The 13,571-nt window shown below is 30.4% G+C and overlaps 1 long non-coding RNA gene across 1 annotated transcript; it reads right to left on the bottom strand.

The window, feature by feature from the left end:
* Positions 1 to 6,439: 6,439 nt before the first annotated feature.
* Positions 6,440 to 13,238, bottom strand: LOC148230816 (uncharacterized). The gene is made up of 2 exons (XR_015810954.1): positions 9,974 to 13,238; positions 6,440 to 8,457 (listed from the first exon to the last, which is right to left on the bottom strand). It is a non-coding gene; the product is annotated as an uncharacterized LOC148230816 (long non-coding RNA).
* Positions 13,239 to 13,571: the final 333 nt, after the last annotated feature.

Here is a 13,571-nt window from a genome sequence, read left to right as displayed (position 1 = left end):
TTTATTTTGGTAAACGTTAAAGTTGAAGCTTTAGCGTTCACTAGAATAGTGACGTTCTCCCACGAGTCAGGAAAAAGCAGTGTCTTTAGATTGTTACGTCGGAAGTAACATTTTTATCAAAACCAGGATCGTCGGTGTAGCTCTGTTTCATTTTTTTCTCACTCTGAAGTCGGTGAGCGGTGTATGTCAGTTGTTCTATAAACGGATTTGTGGACTATTTGGTAGAGACCGGACCAGCTGACTCTTAAGGTAGGTCGACAAGAAGAAAAATGTCTTGTTGTACGGTTTAGTATAGATAATTTATCAAGAAACGAAGCACACAATTCGTAAGCATCCAAATCAGTAACTTTTTGCGAGAAATTTGAACTCCTATACGGTGTACTTTTGTCAATATTAATTTGCAATCTAGACGCAATTTTTGTTTTAGAAAAGTGTATTTTTCTTAAATTAATCTAGAAGTGTTTTTAATATTTTGGCTTCTCTTAGATCATGAATTCTATAGTAAAATAATCAGCGTATTCAAAAGTATTTTTTTTAGTGTCATCACTAGTTAAAAGTACTAGGTTGCTTACTTTGCTACATAATTTGAATAGGCGCAGTGGAAAATATATTGGAGTGAAGTGGTTTTCCGTTTTGCCTTTTACGAGAGAAACAGATACCTGTTATTTTATATATAATTTTTGTTTGTCGCCGCAAACTTTTATTACAGCATTTCCTTTGTGAAAATGTGAATTTGCTTGCGGATAATTGAAAAGCAGACGTAGATAATGTCGGATATAATGTTATTTATTATTGTAGCTATTATTTTGCGTTTTGAATAACCATTATAAAAACAGTCTTCTCATGCAAAGTCAACGCTCTTTTATCTGTATTTATTTCAATAGTGACAACTGTTAAAATTAATACATTTTTATGAAGTCTGTATTTTTAACACAAATAATTCAGTGATTTGGAATGCTCGTGGTTTCTCTTAGAAGTACTTTTGATAAATAATTGTCATAGATGGTGGAGACCTCTAATTACAAGTTACGCTTACATTATTACCATAAATTAATACAATAACATTTCTTTTAATTTCGTTCGAAATATTTAACCAAAATTAAATTAAATGAGTATCATAGTCATATGCTTAATAGTTAAATTAAAACTTCCCACTTTTTGCTTATTTAATAATTGTTTCTCTGAGCACAATCGCGATTCACTCTTTTGTCATTTTTTTGGCCTCTATACGACATGTTTTTGAACTATTCGAACCCAGCGCTTAAGCACCTCCTGTCCACCCACGTACTGTTCGGAAAATTGGAACGAGTTGGGGTTAGCGGCTTACCCCACCCGCTTCAACTGCCGCTCACATACATCAAAGCGTCACGTGACGTTTTAATGACAAAATGAATAATCTTTTGTAGACGATTTCTCACAACGCCCCTTTTTGTTTTAAGCTGCAGTGACAGATTTTTTTTTATTAAAAAATAGATGTTGTATTTATTTTTAAATAGCAATACCATGATCCTGGTTTGTTTTTAATTACTTCTTGGGATTTAAACGAGTTGAATTAATGAAACACACGAAAACGATTACGCTTACAAAATAAGTTGCATCTCTTTTTCAATTATAAATAATGATGAAATGGATAGCTTTCGAACTGACTGTATTAACGCAAATAAAGTATAGTATATGTTTATCTGAATTTTATACAATAATTACAACTTTAAACAATATTTATGATAAATTAGAGGTAGTTTTGTGCTGTTAAAAATAGTTTATAATTGTTTTTATTATTTTATCCACTTAATTATTAAAAAAATTATTATATAAGTAAACTTAATTTAAATTAAATGTATTACTATACTAAAAACAATTTTAATGTAGAATTGATTTTTACCATTGGTTTTTTTTTGCATTTTTGGCTTTTTTTGCATTTAACGTTTTATTATTCAGAATTGAGAAAAGTAATATAAAAATCCTGTATTATTATAACCAAGATCCATATAGACATTGTTACTAATATATCTACATGAAGATGAGTGTAAAAATGTAAGAATCACAAGATAGCAATAAAATAACAATATAATACGATATGCAAAATATCTTTTATTGAAATTCCGCGAAATATTAACAATATGTTATTTTTGCCTTTCAGTTACAAGGAATTCGTCAATTTTTATGACATCCAGGAAACATTCTGACACGTATGCCATTTGTTTGCGACATGCTTTTTCGTATTCTTAAATTAAAGATAAATAATAAAAATCTGGTCGGAGGAGGTTAAAGAACTAATTGTCCTTTTAAAACACCTTAAAGATTTTTTCTGTATTATGATAGCAATTCACCTGAGTCGAATTAAATTCGCTTGGGGCTTCAAAAACGAGAAGAAAAATCCTTTGTATAATATTATATTTATATTATATATAAATGTTTTCAGACTATTATATTTATTATTGTGATTGCTTCCTGACATGTACTCTTTGTATTGTATAAGGAGTAATCTTGTAATTTCCATCAGTTATATTTTTCTCAATTTTTATTATTATAATTAAAATTAAACTAAAAATGTATTCAATGGCACTATGTAGTTTTTAACTTTTTAGTTTATTACACATTTATAAATGTAACATGTTAGCATTAACATAAATTATGTATTTAATTTTGAGTGTGGTTAAGGTTTTGCTTATAGGGGTTACTTAAGATTTTCGTTCTGATAAATTAAGCGGTTTTCCCGAACAACATAATAAACGTTCTTAAAGAATTTATGACATGGATAACTGAAATGTATGACACAAGAGCGAGTTTAATTAAAAACGTGCTCTAATTATATACTATTATTATTCACATTTCATCAGCGTATCATAGACGAATAAAATACAACTTACTTTATAATAAAATATAATAAAAATAGAGGGGAGTAATATTAAAAAAATAATATAAAAATTAAAAAATTAATAAAAAGTCAATTTAAACTGTTTTTTGTTGGTAGAGAGAACATAAACACAAGTTTCTTTTAGTGGTTTTGTTTTTCTTTAGTATTAACGATTTAGTTTGCGACTTTTCAAGTTGAGTTTTTTCAATTTCAATTTAAACAGAATAAGAGATAAGTACAGCCTCTTACAATTTTTTATTACAAAAATAAACTTACAGGTTCTAAATGTCTTTGTGTTTATATTTGAAAATTCTGCAATCACGTTTTTTGGGCTTTCCATGGTCAAATGCTCATATAGCAAGTTCACTGAGTCTAGATTTCTAGACTTTAGACTTATAATTTGCTAGATGTACCCTTTACACTAGCGATATAATAATTGGAAAAGTGAAAAATATTAAAAAGGCTGTATATTCTTTAGAGAAATCGCTATCCATACAATTGTATTTTGATATTAATTAGTCTGAAAGCGGGTTTATCGACGTAGTTAAGTTAAGATTATTTCTTAATAATGTTATTCCTTGAATTATTTGAAATTTCAATTGATCCGTGTATATTTCAAAATATTTGTCTTTCAGCATTAACCACTGATTTAATGCATCTGACATTTTAAAAATTTTATTAGGTTCTTAAAAACTAAAACATATTTTAATTGTTTGCATTTAAAATATTTTTTCACTTAATAATCGCAAATAAAATTAGCTAAGATCATACAATTGTAAATAAAATACAATTGAACACTACATCTAAATCGAATAAATACATAATTTTATATATGTAAAAGGAACGAATTTTATGAACATAAAGATCGGATCCTTTTAGTTGTTTGCTTTGTGCGGAATTACGTGTTAGTGATTGAATATTTTGATTCTAAAATTTTGGAACAGGAAATTGGCAAAAAGGGTTAAAGCGGTTGATGTGAGAAAAGTTGACGTGAGGCGGAAAAAATACAGAACCTTCGTTAAAGGGTTTTAACATGGAATTTCATAAAACGACTAGGAATCGATGACTCACCGAATTCAAGCTATAAAGCGTTATGAATTTCTAGATATGCATAAATGGGTTGAAAATATATTTTCCGTTTTGTATGCATTGATTGTCTTGGGTTATTAATATATATATATTTGTCGATCTTCTTGGGGCCCTCTGATCTCAAGGGCCTGCATGCTTAGTAGTTACTTCACTGGGTAGAGATTAAACATTTTATTTTGCGATTGTTATCCTTTCGTTTATTTTTTAACATAAATTATGAATTTCAATGCATTTGATGAATAAGAAAATGTGTTTCTTGATTATAACGTCATATAATTACCGTATCAGCTTTCTTTTTTAGGATCGGATTTTTTTCGTAAACGTTATATAAATAACGGTTCTGTTCTGGCCATTTATTTTATTAAGTTAATTCATTGTTATACGTCTTTCTTAATTTTTCGAATCAGTTAATTAGTAACGATTAACGGTTTTTTTAATATATTTGTATTATGTTTTAAAACGTCATTGCCACAAATTAAAATAAATTAGAGATTAATTTAAGATGTAGTTTTTTTTCGCACATAAAACCGTTTAACGAATTTCGCACTTAGAATGATTAAGATTTGACATCTTAAAAACACACTACAAGCTGAACATTGCTTGTAGTATGAGACATTCATAATTTGTCTGCAAAAAATAGCATGCTGTATAAACAACTTAAATTAATTAGTCTCGACAAAACAGCTTTAAATATGAATTAAAATCTAAACTTTAATACCATGCTATATAAACAATGAAATAAAGTACTTTATCGAGTCAGTAAATGTTATATAAATATTTTTTTTTTTTTATATTTTATTGTCATTTTGTGTACATACTATTTTTCTAGTACCATATGATTTACTTTGTTGGAGGCTTTGTTGCGAAAATTCACTGCCTAATTGAGACATCATATACTACGCTTTATATATTGTTTTTTTTATTAAGTCAGACTACTTACATACAAAGAAATAATTATTATTACTAATTAGTGGATATTGATGACCAAAAATGTCGCCTCTGTTAAAAACCTAGTAAGCAAGTTTTCGGTATCAAAAGGACAAACAGCGCCATTCACTTGCCTTGTGATGGTAGGTATAACAATTTTAACCATCAATCCAGTGAGACAACATCAAAAATCCGGACGTCCAAAACTGATGTTTACCCAAATGAAAAAATGAACGGGAACGACAGGGATTGTGAATGCGCGGCCCGCGTCCCGCAGGTACACGCCTCAATTAGTCCGTGTTTACCTCTTCCGGTTCCGTCGCCCATTTTTCATCGTCCGCAGATTCTGACACTTTTCCGTCCCGTTCGCCCCCTTTTTCTTTTTACATTCGACCACACCGCTCATCAATCACTTTCAGCCTTTCCAGCAGCGCGTCCTTCTAGTGTCGCCACTTTTCTTATTAAAAATGAATGCTCTTTCTCTCTCTACTTATATCTCTATCTTGCTCCACTGTCGATAGTGACTCGGCGCATTTTTTCGCTTAATTATGTGCACGGTATGTGACCCTCGCGAAAACATCTCAATTTTACACCCTTCTTGCGTCTGTCACGTCACATTTTTCATTAATCAATATTTGCGTATGTGTGTCAAACGTGTTAAAATCAAGTTAGTTACGAGATATGTCAAAGAATTTTCTACAAAGAGACAATTTTCCATCTGACTTTCACTGTATAATAAATAATGATGCTTTTCATGTATACCAATGCCACTCAAATGCCTTTCCTATTTAAAAAAAATAGATTTTAGATAAAAGTCAGTGCTACCTGTGACTTGGCTGTTATTCAAGGGTTGAAAATTAAATTGCAGGATGTTAACGATTTGCACTATGTATTGATGTTTGACGAATTTAATTATAAACACTTGGACGCTATATTTCCTGTTTTATTAATTTTAAAATATAAAGAATACAAATTACTGGTTCATTTTATAAGCATATTTAGTTTATTAATGAAAATATAAAAAAAATAAAATATAGCTAACAGTAGTTATAAAATAAGGTATAGAAAAAAAAACAAACTCTTTTTACAAAGTTGAAAGGTGAAAAACCAGATGAGTAATTATTTTTAATTGTCAACTTTAAAACATGTTCATCTACTTACATAAGAGATGCTGTAAATAAAATGTATTCGCTTAAAGCATATGTTAAGTAATTTAATATCTATACTTTAATTTATTTCACAGATTCTAGAGATTATTAGGTTGATATAGTTTCGCGTTTTTATATTATAGTATTTTTCGGTAGTACTGTTCCTTAATTAATTGTATTGAAAATCTACTGCTATGCTATTTGAAGTGAGTCTAGAACGGTGTATTATATATTGAAGTGATAGTGCGGTCTTAGTGTCGCAATGGCAGCACGCCTCGTAGACCTGAATTTTGCAATATGTTTCGTACATTTTAGTTCCTTTAAGCTTAATGCAGTTTAAGAGGTCAGGGCAAGTTGTAAATTTGATTTAGTTTTATGGTAATCAATCCATTTTTAATTTTTGTAAATGTATTTTTGTTATTGAATTGCTAAGGGTATAAAACCGATAGTGTCATCAGTGTACATTGATAAGTCAGATTTTTTAAAATAATGATATAAAATAAATAAAGACGGCAAATTGTTCTGCAGGACTAAGCTAAAATTACAGGCCGTATCGAGTGTTAATTATTTATTTCATGTATGATTATTTGGATACATTATGTGTATTATGTTAATCCACCTATGGTGTTATTAGTTAATAACATCTATAGTATATATTTTTTAATATTACATAACTATATATGTCTTACAGTATTACCTCGCTACCTATCTATATACATAAATACATACATGGAGCGTAGCCAATCTGAAAAAAAAGTATGTCGCTCGATTTTAACATCCAGCCCGCCCACTTTTCCCTCCCGCGTGTAAGGATGTTCAGGTACGCTTTGCTCGACAAGTCCAATTTATCGACTCCGTCCCTTAATTAGTCTACTTAACGTAATCGCCTTTTCGCTTAATTACAACTCGTCTGTTGAACAAGCGGCGCGCCATTATTTCCCGGGTAGGAGGACTCATGCAAAGTCGTCGAACGCGTCACGATACATGGTCGGTGCCGAGTGACGTCACGTCCGAATGTCGCCGGAAGCCCAACGTAGAAGATGGCCGACGGCATCATATTTTGCATACGTAATTGCCGTTTTAGAGCGGAGCGGAGGGGTCGTCTTTACGGTGCAGCGTTTTTCCGGGGTTCGTTTCCCGCTTTTACGACTTTACATAAATTAAGAGGCAAAGAGACGAGACCCCTGCCGTAACCCTACGTGACTAGGGTTCCGACGGGGCGGCGAAAATATGACCGAATATTATTAATGGCTGTGATCGATCGATCTGGATCTGGTATCTCGGCGTATCAATCAGGGAGAAAAAGCCCTTTTAACAAATTACAAGAAAAACCCGTTCGTGACTCCATTTGCGCGTCAATATCAATCACGCGCCGAGTGATCGATATACGCGACGAAAGCTCTGCTATGCAATGCACTTTTCTAATCGGCAGTTGACACGCGTTGATCGAGTTTTTAGAACTACTCTACATATACCTACTTTATTGGTAATCTATTAGGAAATTTGCAGTTGAAAACTAGAATAATTTTGCCTAGATGACAATCAAAGTGCGATTTTTTAAATAGTTGGAAGTACCGTCATTTTCACTAGAATCTATGTGACCAAATAGTCGCAGAAATGTTGCCAGTGTTTTAATTAATAATAATATGTATGCAATGTATAGTATGTGTTTATAATAATATAGTATAAGATTGTATATTTCTTTAACCTCTCAGACCCAGTGTACATTGCAATGTACAATAATTTATTGCTTGTTTTTAAAGCCATTTTTTATTTATTTTTACTGAGACCTTTTGTAGATCACAAAGTACACCATATTATTTTAAAAATAAAAATTTCCAAGTATTTTTTCTGCCCCTTTAATGTAAAATTATCAAAACAATTTTTTCTACGAAAAAAAATTAAAATATTTTTCGTACCCCTTTAATGTAATTAATAAAAATTAAGGTTTGAGGAGGTTAAAAATGTAAAATATCTGTACTGTTTTTATTTTTGCAACATTTTTTGCCAATAAAATACAAAAAAATTGAAGAATAGTATGACATTTATTATTTATTAAAAAATTGGTAGCTACATTATTATACATTTTTTTTTATTTTTGTGTCAATGTTGGAAAATGTTTTTTCTTATTTTTGTGTCATTGTTGGTTTATTTGACCACAAAGCATTATACAATCATTATAAGTTGTTTGTTATCTTGTCCGTCTATAAACATATTTTGGATTCTTTCTTAATTAATCCGTAAGAGATTATCTTACATTACAGTCAGTTCTTGAGTTACGACGGGGTTCCGTTCTACCACCTTGGTCGTAACTCGAAAAGGTCGTAAGTCGAAAATCATACAAAAAATAATTTAAAACAGTGCATACATGCGAAATACAAAAACCACTTTTATTGCTGACTTCAAGTTGTTAACTAAATACTTTTTAGCAAATATCTACATAAATAATTTATTTATAAGAATTGATCTAGAGCATGGTTTCCCAAACTATGTTCCGCGGAACACTGGTGTTCCGCGGATCCAAAATAGGTGTTCCGCGGAGCCTAAATAGATATTTCACAAAAATTTAGAGTAGATTAAAAAAATTGTTAGTCTTGCTACTACATAAAAATTGTTCATAAATCTGATAAAAAAGCTTGAAAATATGTGTTAAATATTCAACATTGATGTGTATAAAATCTGGAGGGAAAAGTTTCATAAGTCGGTGTTGTTTTTTTTAACTTTAAAATTTGATCGCATTTAAACATTATTTTTTTTGTTAATTAATCACACGATATTAGTGCTTGTTATACGAATTTTATTTATGTGACTACATATGCTACTAGCAGTCACTGTATTTTGCATAGGCATGCACTGTTGACTAAAAAAATTTCCACAAATTTAAAAAATGTAATGAAGTAGCCGTGAAAATGATAAACTATGTAAAATCAAGACCACTTCAATCCAGATTATTTAAAATTTTGTGCGATGAAATGGGTAGTCAACATGAAGCACTTTTATTACATACTGAAGTGAGATCGCTATCCAGAGGAAAAGTGCTATTAAGACTTTATGAACTTCGAAATAATTTATTAGTCTTCTTGAAAGCACAAAATAATTTGCAACATCATTTTATAAAATTTTTAACAAATCCTTCCTGGTTGATACATCTGCATATCTGGCAGATATTTTTACAAAGTGAAATGATGTTAACTTATAATTACAAGAAAAAAGTATTACAATTTATAATATGAGATAAAATTGAATCTTTTGATAAAAAATTACAATTTCAGATTTTATCGGTTGAATCTAATAATTCTGATTGTTTTCCTCTCTTGGATATGAATGTTTAAATGAATTGAATTTTCAAGTAGATAAAAAAGTTTCACAAGTATTTTTAGAACACCTATATTACTTGAAAATAACTCTTTCGGAATATTTTCCGAAAACTAGTAAGGACGATTCCTGGGTTCGGAATCCATTTTCCGTAACAGTAAAACAAGTGGGCTTAAGGGATTATGAGAATTTAGTTAATGACTCTGATTTGAAACAAAAATATCAGCCATTAAATAATTTCTGGGCGAGTCTGACTGAAGAGTTCCCCAAGGTGTCAAAATAAGTTCTGGTTTGTTTACTTCCGTTTTTCACGACGTATTTATGCGAAGTGGGATTTTTTAAGTATATTGCAACAAAAACAAAATACAGAAATAGACTCCACGCCACGCAGATATGAAAATACAACTAACCAAAATTGTGCCTGATATAAAAAAATTGTTATTTAAAAACCCAAAATCATCAGTCAATAGGAGTTTTATTTATTTGTATTTTTATGTTTATTAAATAAATTTAATAACATTTCTTTAATAACATGTTTTATTTTATTATGAATTACCCATCCTAAAAAATAAGCTAAGTGTTCCGCCAAAATTTTCGGATTTGCCAAGTGTTCCGTCGCTGAAAAAGTTTGGGAAACCCTGATCTAGAGTATTTTTATCATCTATGCTACTGATATCCATTGTTAATTCTTGAGATTTTTCAGCGAGTGCAGTGATAGTGCTTGTTTTTCTTAAAAAAACGTCCAGGTTTGTTTGTACAGTTTGTTATTTCTTTTCTCTATAAATTTCATAATAACACGCAAGTGCTTGCTGAATAAGGCCGTGTACCCTCGAAGATCTATCGATGTCTTTGTTCATATTTTCAAATTTTTTAATAGCATCATTGATTTGGCTAAAAGCTGCAGCCATGTCTTTTAACACAATTTTTTTTGGTGGTATTTCGAGTTCATCTAATTCTTTTAGCTCCATTACATTTTTATCTGCAACTCGTTGTTCCTCAATCTCAATCAAATCTTGGTTTGTGAGTTCCTCAACATTATTTTCCAAAAGATGATCTACATCTTCATTATCAATTTCCAGATTAAGTTGTTGAGCAAATTTTACAATATTATTTGCTATCTCATCTATTTTCCCTTCTTTATTAAAATACATATTGTCATTAGATCTTTATAAGAGTTTGTTCCATATGCCGTTCATACAAATTGTCGTTACTTTGGACCATCCCTTTGAGATATTGTTTATTGCATGAAAGATGTTGTAATTTTTCCAAAATTCTCTCAATGTCTGATGTTTGTCTGTTCCTGCAATTGCTTGGGCAAAAGTGATTCTTAAATAATGGGCTTTGAAGTTAACAATACCCCCTTGATCCATCGGCTGTAAAATGCTGGTGGTGTTTGGAGGTTAATAAACCACTTTTATATTTGGATGTGATTCCCCTAAGTGTGGAGGATGGCCTGGAGCATTGTCAAGAATCAATACAATTTTAAAGGCTATGTCGTTTTCATCACAGTTCTTCTTTACTTCTGGAATGAAACAGTTATCAAACCAGTCTTGAAATTATGTATATAACATAAAAAAAAAAATTTTTACAACTTTTTTTTTCGTCGTAACTCCGAATGGTCGTAAGTCGAGGTGGTCGTAACTCGAGAACTGCCTGTACTTTCTTTAAGACTAGAAGAATTTTTTTTTAATTATTGAATTAATGATAAATATTCGATTTCTTTAGTGATCTCAATTATAGACTCGTGAGGGTATATAAAATCCATGTTACACATTTATGCCGTGGAAGAAATAATATAAAAGTCATTCTTTTTTTGATTGGTAAAAGATTCTTGATTTTGCAAATATTTAATATAGCTTCTTTGCATGTTTACTTTTTCCTTAACTATCAGCTACATTTTTTAGATAAGCTATGAATTAAGGTTCTCTTATTATATTATTAAAATTTTGGAAAATTAAAATTAATTTATTTGAGCTTTATTTTTCGATTATAGTGGTGCATTGCCTTACGAGTTAATTCATTCCGTGACATAGATCGTAACCCAAATTACTCGTATGTCAAATCAATCGAAGTGCTATTAATCCATTACAATTGAAAATATGAAATGGATTAATGGCAATTAAAATGATAAATATATACTACCTAAATTAATCTTTAAGTTATGTAATTATAGGCACGCATCCAATGTGTCAAAGTACTTCTTAGAACTATATTGAAGCTTGAAGTTAAAGATGAGAAATGGTTTAAGTGAAACGCCTGAAGGTAGAATTTATTTATAAATAATATATCAATGAAATATTAACATAAATATCTCGTATATACTGAATCAGTATTTTGCTGAATGCTAGAGTGGCGCATATATTTTGTATGAATCGATTCATAGACACGATAGTCAACCATATGTAAAAAAAACCGATACGACTGCATTCGACGTTCGGTTTTGTCACTGCTAGCCAGTTTTTTTAACCAAATTGCAAGTTCTTATTTTTTTTACTATTTTTAATTATCTCACATCATTGCGAGTACACAAAAAAAAGTTTTAAATGTTTAAAACACATATAACATGATTTATTTGAAAAGTGCAAATCAATGATTTTTCCAACATTAAGAAAATAGTAAAAAAAATATTCAACATTAAAAAATTCGCATATGTTAGGCCAAATTGTCTGAGACTAAATGGTTATACAGTATTTTTTTTTCTATAATATTTACATAAACATTTATATCTTCAATTTAATTAATGTTACTCTTTAGAATACTGTTTATTTACTTTTATTAAGAAAATATGTTTCTCATTACCATAAATTGTCCTTTAGTCTTATGTATTGTTATACAATGGTGCACCATTAAAACAATATACCAATAGCCTAGTTATGGGCATTCTTGTATTTTAAATTAAATTGTATTTCACATTTAAAATTGGCACAATTTTTATCATGAAAAGATAAAATATACAAATTCTGACAGTTAAATGCTTAAAGCTTAAATAAGACCATGTTTTAAATAAGCAAAAATAGTAATGGTGCAATTTATGAATAATGTTAAAAATAAATGTTCTTGTTATTTTTCAATCCAGCTGTTTATATTTGTTAAAACTACAACATGCTATTTTATTGTCTAGTTATATTAAAACTTCTCGTTAAACTATTCTAATCTTGACAATTATTTTCTAAAATGTTCCCGCGACAAAGTTTGAATCTATTTTAGCGGCAACATTCGCGCAAGTTTCGCTAGTTTTCCGGCAACATTACCATACTCTGCCATAAGAACCATCAAATAAATACACAAAACAATAAATCTCAACATTAGCCCATTTCGCTTGAATAAATAAAGTGTGAGGGATAAACTCACTATCGTACCGAATCCGACGTAACTGTGTGCGCTCGGTTTATACACGAATTGATATTCCGGAATCCTCTTCAAAAGTTTCCCTTATCAATTTAACTTTTTCTGACAGATCCCATTATTTTAAATTTAGCAAACGAAAAACGTCACATGTTCACGATAATGCCGCGTCAGACGTTTCTCCGCGTAAGAAAAAGCGAAACAAAATAGATAAAAACTCTAAGGCTAATCCTCTTTCTTCCCTGTGGCTCCCTTTAAATATGGAGAAAAAGCGCAATTTCTCATCGTTGACGAAAATAAGAACCGTTCGAGAACGGTGACGTCAATGTTAATCTTGGACAACGGAATAAAAATCTGGGGAAAAAGCGAAGACCATTAAATTTGATTAGGAGCTGTCTGTAGTCGTGGTGTGCAGATTTCAATTTAAAGTAAAAAAATAGGATATTATCATAAATCATTTAATTTAAATAATATTTATTTATTACATTAAATTAAATTAAAAACGTCGCGAACTAACAAATGACCCAAATTTAGTATTATTAAAATGCCTAAAAAAATTAGATGGTATAAAAAATAATATATAAAATACGAACCGGACCAGTTTCTTGTAATAAACATCATAACAGATGGATTTCCTTGTAGTTAACGCTAATTGGATCAATGTGCATTGTCAGCGTATTAAGGAGCCGGATGGCGACAGGCATAGGCGAGTCGGCTAGTGCAGACGACTTAGTTCTAGCGGGTAGCAATAGAGGACGCGTTTGTGTTCGTTCCGGAATCCAAAATTGGAATTCCTCGAGAATAGTTTAATTGTCGACAGCAACCTCCAGTTATTTGAAGAAATGCTTAGCGATATACAATCATATTTCAACGCTCCTACAAGAAAGACG

Source organism: Plectrocnemia conspersa, unplaced genomic scaffold, assembly GCF_051122295.1.
Source record: "Plectrocnemia conspersa isolate PC_06_02 unplaced genomic scaffold, ASM5112229v1 ptg000010l, whole genome shotgun sequence".
Classification (NCBI taxonomy): Eukaryota; Metazoa; Arthropoda; class Insecta; order Trichoptera; family Polycentropodidae; genus Plectrocnemia; species Plectrocnemia conspersa.
The sequence above is the reverse complement of the archived record's forward strand: the minus strand, read 5'-3'. Positions and strand labels throughout refer to the sequence as shown.